This window comes from Budorcas taxicolor, chromosome 5 (genome assembly GCF_023091745.1).
Source record: "Budorcas taxicolor isolate Tak-1 chromosome 5, Takin1.1, whole genome shotgun sequence".
Taxonomy (NCBI): domain Eukaryota; kingdom Metazoa; phylum Chordata; class Mammalia; order Artiodactyla; family Bovidae; genus Budorcas; species Budorcas taxicolor.
The window spans coordinates 3072681-3085782 of record NC_068914.1 but is presented as its reverse complement, the minus strand read 5'-3'; positions in this window follow the sequence as shown (position 1 = coordinate 3085782).

The following is a 13102-nucleotide window of genomic DNA, read 5'->3' as shown; positions in this document are numbered from 1 at the left end:
CTGAGGTGAACCTTCTCCTACAGTGGTGGCCTTAACTTGCTGGCCTTAGCTTCACGTTTGGGCACTTGGGTTCCGCAAGTTGCTGTGTCCCCAAGGGAGGAGGGCAGGGCCCCTCTCTTGGCCCGCTGTTCCTGACCTTAGTCCTGTTGCCTTTGGCCTGAAGTCCGTCTCTGTCCTTTGGCTCAACGCCTCCTCCAGATGTGCAGCTTGGCTTTTAATTTCAGTCTTGTCCACTCACTACAGTCTATGGTACACACTCTGTCATACGCAGCCCAGGCCTGTCAGAACGGGTCTAGAGCCCTGGACTCTTACTTTTCTGAGTCTTTGGTATCCTGGGATCCTGGGCAGAAAGTCAGAAGGACAAAGGCAGAATCCTGGGTTGAGCACTGGAAAATCATCAGATACGCTGGGCCAGTAAGAGCATTCAGACCAGAATACAGAGGCTTCGCTTGGAAAGGCTTTACTTGTGACCCGTAGCCTTGGGGATGTTTGCTTGAGTCCTGCAGCCTTGGATTAGGGGGAAAGGTGGCTTAAGGGTAAGTGAATGAGCTGGCTCAGAGAACATAACCTTTGGTTTGAACCTCCGCTGTACCACTGGCCACCCATCACCTTTCTCTTTGTAGCAGCTGGAGGCCAGACAGCTGATGTGCAGGGGGGCTTAGTGCCGAGAGGATGGGGGGTGGCACCCTGGCCAGGTTCTCCAGCGGCAGATGCAGGGCTGAGAGTTTTATGAGGGATGAACACTTGTTCAGGGAAGGGGAGGGGGCAGGAGTGGGGAGGGAGAGGCGGGTCTGAGCCATGGCAGCTTCTGCCAGCCCACCTGGGGCTCTGAGGCAGATGGCCCAGAAGAGGGGCTAGCCTTGGGTGGAGGTGGTTCCGCCCATGTGCTACCGTCACTGGCTGGGGGCCTTCTCAAAAAGCAGGGTGACCTTGGCTACCACTGCCTTTGTGGAGTCGTTGGCTGGGAGCCACCTAAGAAGAACATGAAGTTGGCTCAAAACCTGAGGTTGACCTTAAAAGAGTCAACAGCTGGCGGTGTCAGCTGACCCCACTCCTTGCAGCTGGGGGAGCAAGTCTTTCCTTGAAGAGTCTGCTGAGTAGCTCAGCTGTGTGTACCTGATGGGGTCCTATGAACCTGGCAGGCCTCATTTTTAGGCCTCTGTAAAAACTGGGTTAAAACTGATTCTACTTCCCTAAGACTCTTTGCTCCATTTAGCTAGTCGGCTCTCAGATAAAGTTTTATTCGGCTGCAATGTCTCACTGTGGTTTCCTCGGAAGGGAAAAAGCTTCCACTAGAGGCTGTGCAGGGCCAACAGTGGGACAGGCCCTGCCGGGAGCAGGTGGAGTCCCCCAGGGGCCCTGTAGCAAGTGGCAGGAGGGCCCGCAGCCCCCTGGGCCTGACACTTTGGGCCAGGCAGGGTCCCCCTGCTGAGTTCCTGCTTCTGGTAGTCAGAGGCTGAGAGGAAAGAGGGAAATGATACTTCGTTGGTGGGTTTCCGGGTCCTGGGAACATGTACTGAGGCTCCAAGGAGCTGTCACCCTTCCCCTCCAGCAGAGGATGGGGGACCTAGAGGTGGGCTTCCCGCCAGCATCAGCCAGCCCAGGTTCCAATGGCCGCCTCTGTCCTTACCCAGGTCCAACAAGGAAGTAGGTCTGAAATGATTTCCCCTCCCCCAAAGAACATGATGAATCACCGCTCGAGTCAGCTTTGCATTATTGAGAAACAAGTCTTCTCCCTTGTGAGAACACCTGCTCGCTGTGGAATGGCAGGGACTGGAGCAGACGGAAAGGATGGAAATTTCCCATGCACCTTCTCTCCCAGCTCACATCCTTCCACAAAGTCCAGATTCCTCCTGCACTTGACCAGCCCCTCCCCCTGGGCACACAACCTTCATCTGCTCCTCCAAACATCTCCCCCCCTTTTGCATCTTTAATCCCTCTTCCTCTCGCTGGTTCTTGTCTCTAAACTGACAAACACAGTCAGGCCTTCCTGTTTTGGAGTGACTCCCTCTCTCCTGCCCCACCCCCACCTCCCTCTTTGGTCTGCTCCGACCCTGTAGGCAGCTGGCTGTGCCCGTGTGATGTAGGCTCAGCCCATCAGATGGTCCTGCCTGGGTCTGGTCTGATCTCGAGCATGTTATGAAAAGACTGAGGGATGGGTAAAGGGACTTCCCAGGACAGGGAGCAGTGACAACATCCTGCTGTGAGCCTGGTGCCTTCTAACAAGGTGGAGGCATCCCGCAAAGATGTCCCCACCATGCCACCCCTTCGGGAAGACGGTCTGGTGCGTCTCATTCTTATGTTGCCTGGAGCCACCGTCATTTTGGGCTCTTTTCCAAGCCTGGTTCTCCAGCTTGCGAAGGACTTTGTACATCTCTGATACATTTTGAATAAATTCCCTTTTCTGGCTGTAGCTGGCTTAGGTTGTCTTTCTGTGACTTGCAACACATGGAATTCTAACTGACGACCACATCAAGCCTCTCAGCCTGCTTTCACATGCCTCTCCTCTCTCACTTCCTGGTTTTCCTAACTCAGCCAGATGACATGATCTCCCAATTGTCTGTTCTCTCACGGATGGTGTTTTCTTCCTTATTTCCCCAGTTACGCCACCAAGCTAATCACTGGATGTCTCAGATGGGAAACCGCAGGCCATCCTTCCAGACCATGACTCTAGTTTTCTACAGCCTATTGTCATGTTTCCAGGACTGGCAGCACTCACAGCTCGCCCCAAAGGCACTGCTGGATGAGGCCCTCTCACTCTGGCAAACACTTCTTTCCTCCCAACCTTGGCTTCATTCTCATCTGTTTCAAATCAAGAGGTATACACCTCTGACCTGGTGAGGGGCTGGTGCACACAGGCTGCCTCGATTTTGCCTGCAGCACAACAACATATTCAAAGGGCTCCGTGAAAAACTGTCAACCCAAAATTCAACAGTTGGCAAAATTGTTCTTCAACGTGAAAGAGCACTTAGCAGATTCTCAGATAAACAAAAATTGAGACAGTTAATTGCTAGCAGACCTGCCCTATAAGAAATGTTAAAAGGAGTCCTTCAGGCTGAAATGAAAGGATATTAGACAGTGATTCAGATCCACATGAAGAGATAAAGAACACCAGTAAAAGTAATGGTATAGGTAAATAGTAAATACTTGAGAGTATCAGTGCATTTTTCTTTGCAACTTCCCTTTTTCTCTCATCTGATTTAAAAAATAACATCATAAAAACGATGAACCTGTGTTGATTGATGAGCACACAATATATAAAGCTGTAGGGATTTGAAGAAGACAAAGCTTTTGCTCAACAGATGAATGTAGGGATGTGGTGTATATATACAATTGAATACTACTCAGCCATAAAAAAGAATACAATTTTGCCATCTGCAGCAGCATGGATGGATTTGGAGGGCATTGCGCTATGTGAAATATGTCAGACAGAGAAAGACAAATACTGTATGATATCACTTATATGTGGAATCTAAAAAAATACAGCAAACTAGCAAGTATAATAAAAAGAAGCAGACTCACAGATACGGAGGATAAACTAGTGGTTACCAGTAGGGGGAGGGGAGGGGGAAAATAGGAGTGGGGGTATGATGTAAGACAGGCTTTGATGTAAGACAGGCTCAAGAATACACTGTACAACATGGGGAATACAGCCAACATTTCATAACTGTCAATAGAGAATAACCTTTCAAAATTGTGAATGACTGTATTGCATACCTTTAACTTATATAATAAGTTGTATGAGCATCACCAACTCAATGGACGAGAATTTGAGCAAACCATGGGAGATGCTGGAGGACAGGGGCGCCTGGCACACTGCAGTCCACACGGCCACAAAGAGCCAGACACGAGATACAAGTGAACAGCAGCAACGTACATAATATTGTTCATCAACTATACTTCAATAAAAAATAATAAAGGTTTCTGTATACTGTTTGTATTAATCCAAACTAGATGAACATACATTAAGATGTAATCCCCAAGGTGACAACTAAGAAAATAACCCCCAAAATATACAGTAAATGAAAGAACAAGATGATTAAAAGAATATGACAGACATTATACATTTAACAAAAGAGAAGTCAGTAATTGAGGAGGTAAGGACCATAAAAGATGACACATAGGAAAAAAATAGCAAAATAGTAGCAGTAAGTCCTTTATTATCAGTAATTACATTAAATGTAAATGAATTAAACTCTCCAAATAAAAGGAAGAAAATCCAACAGTGTTCTCTCTAAAGAGTGTTACTTCAGTTTTAAAGACACAAACAAGTTGAAACTGAAGGGATTTAAAAAGATATTCCATGAGAACAGTAACCAAAAGACAGCTGTATGACTATATTTAAATTAAAACAGACTTTAAGACCAAAAAGTATTATGAGAGAGAAAAAAGGACAATATTATTAATAAAAGGGTCAAACCCATCAAGATGTAACAATTACAAACATATATTTGCCTAACAATAGAGCATCAAAGTCCATGAAGCAAAAACAGATTCAAGGGAGAAATGGACGCTGCAACAATGGTAATTGGAAACTTTAATATTCTACTCCCAAGAATGGACAGAATATCAACAAAGAAACAGAGAATTTGAACAGCACTATAGACCAACTCGATCTAATATACAATACAGAACACGCCACCCAACAGCAGCACCTGAACATATTCATCTCGGGGCCCTGGGAACACACCCTCGGGTAGACAAATGCTAGGCCATGAAGTAGGTAACAGATTTAAAAAATATCTTCTCTTACTAGCCTACATTATACTAGAGGTTTTAGCCAGGGAAATTAGGCAAGAGCAAACAGTAAGTGCAGGGCCTGTTGCATCCCATCCTGGGCTCGGGCTCAGGACTGAGTGTGAGAGCAGGCAAGGAGCAGGGAACCATGCGGTGTCCTGCTCTGTCCCTGGGTAGGGCAGTGAAGGGCAGCTCCAGCCTGCGTCCACGGCATCTTGCTCCCCTTTCTAAATTGCAATTTTGAATTTCAGTCTCCACTGATATCCAAGGGATTTAGGAAGATCCCAGCCTGATAACTTTGGGCATAGACTATGAGGGCCAATATGCGGAGCTGGGCATTTTAGGCCCTATTATGTATACCTGGCTAAAGAAGCGTGTGGAGGGCTGCGCTGCTTAATAAGCCATAGGTGTATGCTCTGCTTAACAAGTCTGATCTTGCACCTGGCTCAGCCTGGAAGAAGGGCCACCTTTGTCTTTTGAGAAAGGCACTGTCCAGACTTGATGTTCTTGTACTGCACTGTGAGTTGTCTGGAGAATCAGCCCCAAGGCTTGGACACAGAACTCTGGAGCTCAGAGAAAGGTGGACGATGGCCAGAGATGGCACCATGGCAGCTAACATGGGGCCTATTCTCTTCTTTGCAGTGGGCATATGAATCAGGTGTCAAGGGTCCACAGGTGTCTGACCAGGCACTTCTGCTGAGGATGGGCCTGCCTTCTCAGCCCTGTATGCATACAGCCTTAGAAGAGGCCCTGCCATGGCAAGGAGCACCCCGTGCCCGGGGGCAACATTTCCCTTACGATCGTTGTTACCATCACTATTATTCCAGCAGTTACTCTTTTCTGACCACCCGCCTGGTACCTGGCCCCATCACCACTGTTCACACACAACACCAACCAAAGGCCGCTTGCCAATCCTGTCTTAAGAGGAAATTGAGGCTCAGAGGCGGTATGTTACGGGTACCACATCACTGGCTACCAGGGGTTAAGCTGGTGTCTCGACCCCGCCTGCCAGGGTGTATAATACTAGATGGCCCTCATCTTGAAATCATCCCATTTTGAAATTATTTCACCAATCTTGGATATTCTGTCCGCATTTTTAATTCTTTTTTTCCTTTGCATTCAGTCTGAATTTTCTATTGACAAATTTTCAAATCCACTAATTATTTCCTTAGCGGTGTCCACTCTACTGGTGAGCCCATCAAACGCATTCTTCATTTCTGTTGCAGTCATTTTTATTTACAGAGTTTCTTTTGTATTCTTTCTTAGAATTTCCATCTCTCTGCTTAGATTAGTCATCTGTTCTTGCATGGTGACTACCTCTTGTATTAGCATCCTTAACATACTAATCATAGTTACTTTAAATTATGTAACTGGTAATCCCCAGATTGCGGCCATATCTTGGCTGTTATTTTCTGAACTCCCCTGTGACTCTAGACTTGGGCAGTGGTTTGCTCTGTGACTTCAGTTCTCTGATGGGGAGAAGGAGTCACTGATTTTAAGTTCATTCAGTTTCCTCCTTGCTGTAAGGGTGGGAGTGATAATGTCTAAGCTTTCTACATATCAAAGGTAAAACCAGAAACCTGGGTCTTTACATTTTAATAGCTGCTGCGTAATGACTATTCTTTTTCAAACAACTTTTTCTGCATCCCCCACCTCCCCATCCCTAGATAATCCTGATTCCCCTCCCAGAGGCCTGTGATCCACAAGAAAGATTTCAGAGAACAGCTTGCTTTAGCCCCTCCCATTAGATTAGGGGCCCATCATCATCTCCCCTTTATAGTGAGGAACCCAAGTGGAGAGATTATATCATTGGAGTAAGATCATGGAGCAAGTAGTTGGTGCAACCAAGATTTTACACCTAGGTCTGGCTTTCTGGCTTTCTTTAAAGACTATACTTGCCTTTGCAGAACTGGCAAAATGATGCCAGTGTCAGGGTGGGAGGGTTGACTTTCCCCATTCACTGGACAGTTAACAAGGACTGGATCATGACACAGGGCTAAGAAGAGGAGGGGTCAGAAGCTGTCTGGGTAGAGGAGAGAAATGGTTTCTTATGTTGGAAGGCAGAGAAGGGGAAGAAAATGCTATTTTAAGTATAGTGATTTACAATGTTGTATTCATTTTAATGTACAATTTACCATAGCCAGTCATGGAAGCAACTTAAACGTCCACCAACAGATGGCATTTGAATGGATGACACATGAATGGATAAAAAAGACATGGCGCGCGTGCACACACACACACACACACACACACACACACACACACACCGGAATATTACTGAGTCATCAAAAAAGAGTGAAAACAGTTAACCAGCTGAACACTAGGCTGAGCTGGTCTTTGGGTTGCACAGACTCTTAGATGGTATTTAGGGAAGGTATCAGAGAAAGTCAATGCTATGAGCATCTCTGTCTCCATATTAATCTTCACCTTCTACTCAGGCCACCAGGATGCTGCTATGGCAACTGGCTGGCAGTCTTACATGCCAACCATTAAACATGCTGAGAGAAGTCCGTCTGCACCACTAACCCAGTCACACTTTGGGAAGCTGATGGATACACGCTGCAGATGCGGGCAGGGGACCCGATGGCTGTGGCAAAGGCTGCAGAGGCTCAGCTTCACGTGAGTGGCAGCGGGGCCAGCTCGGATCTGGGCTGAGCCCTGCCTCTCCTGCACAGTAGTGCTGTGCCCTTGGGAGTCACCAGATTTCCTGAATCTCAGCTTCCTCATCTGGCCAACAGGGAGAGCTGTTCCACCCCCACAGAGCTGGGGCAGTGGTAAACAAGACCCAGGGGAGTGCAAGAGAGCCCTGAGCCCCCGTGCAGTTTGCCATTTCGCAATCACTCTCAGGGTCGAGTCATTTCTCCCAAACGTGCAGGAACAGAAATCAGCGTAAGAGGCTGCTTCCCTAAGGAAGCCCCTGACTCAGCCTCTGTTTGGCTCTGTTGCTGGGGGTGGTAAGCGTGGGCTTCCACTTGGCTCCAAGAGGCAGAGTGTCTGGCAGTTTCCCTCTAGATGCCGGCTGAGGGCTCCGCCCAGCCTCTCCTGAGCCTCCCTGTTCCTGGGGCACAGATGCCTCAGCTCAGAGTCCAGGAAAGCAAGAGGGCTCTTCTCTGCTGTCATGGGCTGAACTGTGACCCCTACCCCACATGTATATGCTGAAGTCCTGACCCGCAGCACCTCAGAGTGTGACTGTACTTGGACATGAGGTCTTTAAAGGGGTGACTGAGTTACAAATGAGTCATTAACAGGGGTCCTATTCCAACCATCACTAGAGTGCTCAGAAGAGATCAGGACGTGAATGTGCACAGAGAAAGGCCATGTGAAAACACGGGAGGAGGTGGCCATCTAACAGCCAAGGAGAGAGGCCTCGGAAGAAACCAGACCTGCCGAAGCCTTGATCGCAGACTTTAATCCTCCAGAATCATGAGAAAATCAGCTGCTGTTGTTTTAGCTGCCGAGCCTGCTACCCCTTGTTCTGGAGCTTGAGCACACTAATCACAATTGCCCTTCTGGGAGTGAGAGGCATTCTACACTCTTCCTAGGGTTCCTGCAAAAGTTGGTCTGTTGCTGATGGCACGACCTTGATAATGTCCTTCAGACAGGCCCTCCCTCATTCCGTGTCTCACCCCCATCCCCTCATTCCTGCTTCCTTGCATCATCTTCCAAATAAACCACCTGCGCCCAAGTCCTTGGGGCAGACAGATGTGGTCACAGCATCAGGGTGACTGGAGCTTTAGCTTAATTCTGAGAGTTCCTCTGGCATGAAGGGCCAGAGTGGGTGGGGGGACAGTCAGAGAAGCTGTCCTCTGTGTACACAGTGCCACCATCCCTACCAGATCAGTCTCCAGGAACCTGATCACTTCAGAAGCCAACCAGACCTTTGGTTGAATGCTGTCCAGTTGCCTGTGGATAGAGAGGCCCCAGTGCGGTGTGCATGGTACTGGGTGCAGGGCAGGTACCATGGGTCATTGCCTGCATGAAGCTGGGGGGAAGGTGTCTCTCTTCACTCAGAGGCATTGTCCAGAGCAGCCCACAGGGCACACCTGATGGACGGATGCATACATGATGAGATGGGACAGTAAGGGACAGAGAATGCTAGAAGGGCCAGTCAGGCGTGGCACCAAGCAGCCCTCCCCATACTTGTCCCTTCTTCTGTCCCCTCCCAAGAGTGGCGCCTCCTCCCTCCCAGATGCCCAAGCCAGAAGGTTAGGCCTTGGCTTTGCTCCTTCCTCCCCCCGCCCCTGCCCCCAGCTTCCACAGGAGCCAGACCCCCAGCTCCGTGCAGCTCACCTTCTTAGGCTGTTTTGTCACCACCGTCACTGTTGGCCCAGCATCTCGTCAGCCCCTCCCAGAACTGCTGAAATGTCTCCCTGCCTTAGCCTCTTCTCCCCTGCTCATCACTTCCCTTCCCAGGGTCATCCTGCTAGAATCTTAGCATGGCTTCACACCTTTCATTGGCTTCCCATATTCAAAACCAGAGAATAAGAACCCATGATGGCTTTCTAATGCAACCTGGCAAGACTGAGGGACATGTTCCAGGGTTCCCTTTCTTGTATGTTTCCTACAGGCTGGGCTTCAGGGAGATTCCTAGGGGATCTGAGAGGCTGAAAAGGAAGCATCAGCCATTCTGTAGCCCATGGGCACTGTTGCTGATAAGCTGGCTCACCTCATTGGGAGGAAGCAGCAGCTGGACCTGCCATCGTCCCACCTTCCTCTTAGTTGCTCTGACTCCTGGGCCACGTATGTGTTTAGCTCTGTGACAAAGGGCTGGAATTCTGCAGGAGTATTTTGCAACACCAAAACCAGCTGCATAGACATCCACAATGCCATCCCCATCTAGCACTTTTCTTGTCCGTCTTTTTTCTCCATCATCTCTTGAGCCCACTGTCCCTTTCAGAGTTACTGACTTGGATCCTCAAGCAGGCCACCTGACCTCCATTCATCTTCTCTCCCTGCTATGTGCTCATTCATTCAACAGTTACTAAGCATATACTGTGTCAGACATCATTCTAGGCACTGTGAAAACAGCTCTAATATTAACCTTACTTTCCCTCCCTACTCTAAGTGTGCTTGAATAGTAACCAGAGGGGTAGCGGCAATAGAGCCTGTATCTTGATGGGAGAGGGGAGACAGACCAGAGATGAAATAAGTAAGCAGAGGCGGGGCTTCCAACTATGTCTGAATGATGAGGTCAGCAAATCCTCTTCTCCAAATGCAACTGTGAGTCTGGACAAAACTGACAAAAGAAGCATTTCCATACTCTGAAACTGACTGAAGGAATGCAGCAATCTGAAAATCACTTATGCTTGGAAGACTGCTCTACTTTAGATAAGAACAGTGAGAGCCTGTGGAGTTCTTACCGAGGGGTGCTTCTATCCCACTTTCCCCAGCTCAGTCCTCAACAGAGTTTCTGCCAGGGCGGGACACACCATGGGGACCAGCAACTCTGCTGATGAAGCCGAAAGCAGCTCATCCAATTTTGAGCCGTGGGCGATGCCCACACCCAGAGGCACTGTCAGTGGGATAGACGATCTTGGCAGCAAGGGAACGGGGAGAGCTAAGACTGTGCCTGGGTTTGCAGTCATTGCTGCGGCCATTAGGCTGCATGTGTGCACAGCTGCGACCAGAGAGGGCTTAGGGCACCCATATCCTCCTGCCAACCCCAAGACTGTGGGCATGTGCAGAGGTCATGTGACGAGTCCAGGGCAAACGTGAAGACTTGAAAGCAGTCTGAACTCTGACAGCATCTCCCTGCCTCCTGCATACCTGTTAGCAGAGGATGGGAGTTCTGCTGGCGTAGTGTTTGCACAGTATCTGTCTAATCATTGGCTGACTACTGAATTACACAGAAACAGGGGTGACCCTTCTAGGGAGCCAAGTTTAAAAATAAAAGGGAGACTAAAACACAAATAAAACCAGAGATATTAGTGAGTACATATTGTGGGCGGAGACAGATTTAACAGACTTATCCTAGGCAAGTTACCAAACAATTCAACAACAACGTTTAGGTGAATAAATTATCATTCTGAGTTCCTACAATACGTTACCAAATGTTCAGTTTTTAATTAAAAAGTTATGAGATGTACAAAGGAAAAGGGAAGTGTGACCCATACTTAGGAAAGAAGCAACAGAAACTCTCTGAATATTCCCAGATTTTTGTATTCAGAATAGAAATACTTCAAAAAATATCTATGTAAATACATTTAAAGAACTAAAGGAAACATGTTTAAAGAACTAAAAGGATGCACAATAACAATGAATCAGCATATTGGGAATCTCAATGAGATAGAAAATATATAAAAAAAAAACAAATGAAAATTCTTGAGTTGAAAGTCCAATAACCGAAATGAAAAATTCACTAAACGGGCTCAACAGATCTGAAGGAAGGAAGAATACGAGAACATTAGGACAGAACTGCAGAGCTGTCTGGAGAATATAGAGAAACACAGACAGGAGAAAGAACAGACATGCAGAAATCTGTCAAGTCCCAGCAAACATGCCAATGTCTGTGCAATGCAAGTTCTAGAGGCAGACAGAAGAGGGAAATAGAAAAATCATTTAAAAAGAATAGTGGCTGAAAACTTGCCAAATGTGATGAAAAAATATCAGTTTTCACATGTAACCAACTTTAGAAATCCCAAGCAGGTTTTAAATACAAAACGATATATAGTTCAATACTTTAGAATTCAATGCTGAAAGATAAAGAAAAAACCTTGAAAGCAGCAAGAGAAAAATGACTCATGACAGGGAGGGGGACATCAACATGATTAACAGCTGACTTCTCATCAGAAACAATGAGGCTGGAAGTAGAAGGCCGTATTCAAAGGGCTGAAAAATAAAAGCCACTAACTAGAAGTTTATATCCCAATAGCTATCCTACAGAAACCAAGGCAAAATTAAGACATTCCTAGATAAACAATCACTAACAGAATTCCATGCTGGCAGACCTGCCTTATAAGAAACACTAAAGGAATTCTTCAGCCTGAAGGGAAGTAACAGCAGATGGTAACCAGAATCCAAAGGAAGAGATGAAGCACACAGGAGATCATAAATACGTGAATTAATATGAAAGACTCTATAAGTATATTTTTCTCATTTCTTCTCTTAGCATCTTTTAAAGACAAGTGTGTATAAGGCAATAATTATAAGAGTGTCTTTGGGGCTTACAATACATAGAGGTAATACAGGAGAGAGGAAACAGAACTATCTTGGAGCAAAGTTTTTATATTTTATTGGAATTAACTATTAATCTGAAGTAGATTAAGATAAAATGCATATTGCAATCCTTAGAGCAAACACTAAGAAAATGGCACAAAAATATAGCAAAAAAAATCGATAAAAAGTAAAGTAGTATACTAGAAAAATCTAATACCAAGAAGATTATAAACGAGGAGCAGAGGAACAAAAATAGAGGAGATAAATAGAAAACAAATCACAAAATGGAAAATGTAAACTCAAGTATATCAGTAATTGCATTAAATGCGAGTGGTCTAAACACCCCCATTCAAAGGGCAAAGGTTGTCTTCATGAAACAGCAAGATCCAATTATATGCTCTCTGTAAGAGATACACTGTAGATTCAGTGATACAAACTGGTTGAAAAGGATGGAAAAAGATATGCTGTGCAACAGGAACCATGAGATAGCTGGAGCCAGCAATAATATAAAATAAAATAGACTTTACGAAATGAAACATTACAACAAAGAGGAGCATTTTGTAATGATAAAGGCTGAATACATCAGGAAACCGTAACAATTAATAACATACACAGACTTAGCAAAACAGCCTCAAAATACAGGAAGCAAAAAAATGAGAGCAGACAGTTGAATAGAAAGAGTTGGCGAATCCCCTACACTGATAGTCACAATGCCAACAACGCCATTCATTCTCATCTCGGTGAACGACAGAGCAACTGGACGGAGTATCAGCAATGATCTGGAAGGCCTGGACAACACTATTAACCAATCTGACCGAACTGATATATATGTAGGGCACTCCTCACAATGACAGTGGTATGTACATTATTTTCATATACATATGGAACATCCTTCAGGATATGCCCTAAAATAATAAATCAACTGGTGAACAGATAAAAATATACACATCCATACAATGGAGTATTTTCAGCTAAAAGGGAACAACTGCTGATCCACAGAAGAACGTGAATGGACCTCAGAACCCTGATGCTAAAGGAAAGAAGCCTAATGCAGAAGACCGCAAAGTATCCCCTTTTCATAAAATGCACAGAAAAGGCAAGTTTATAGGGACAGAAAGCAGATCAATGGTTTCCCAGGCTGGGGGGCGGGAGTGGGATTAACCGCAAATAGTCAGGAGGGAATTGTTCTGTGCCATGGAAATGTCTAAGA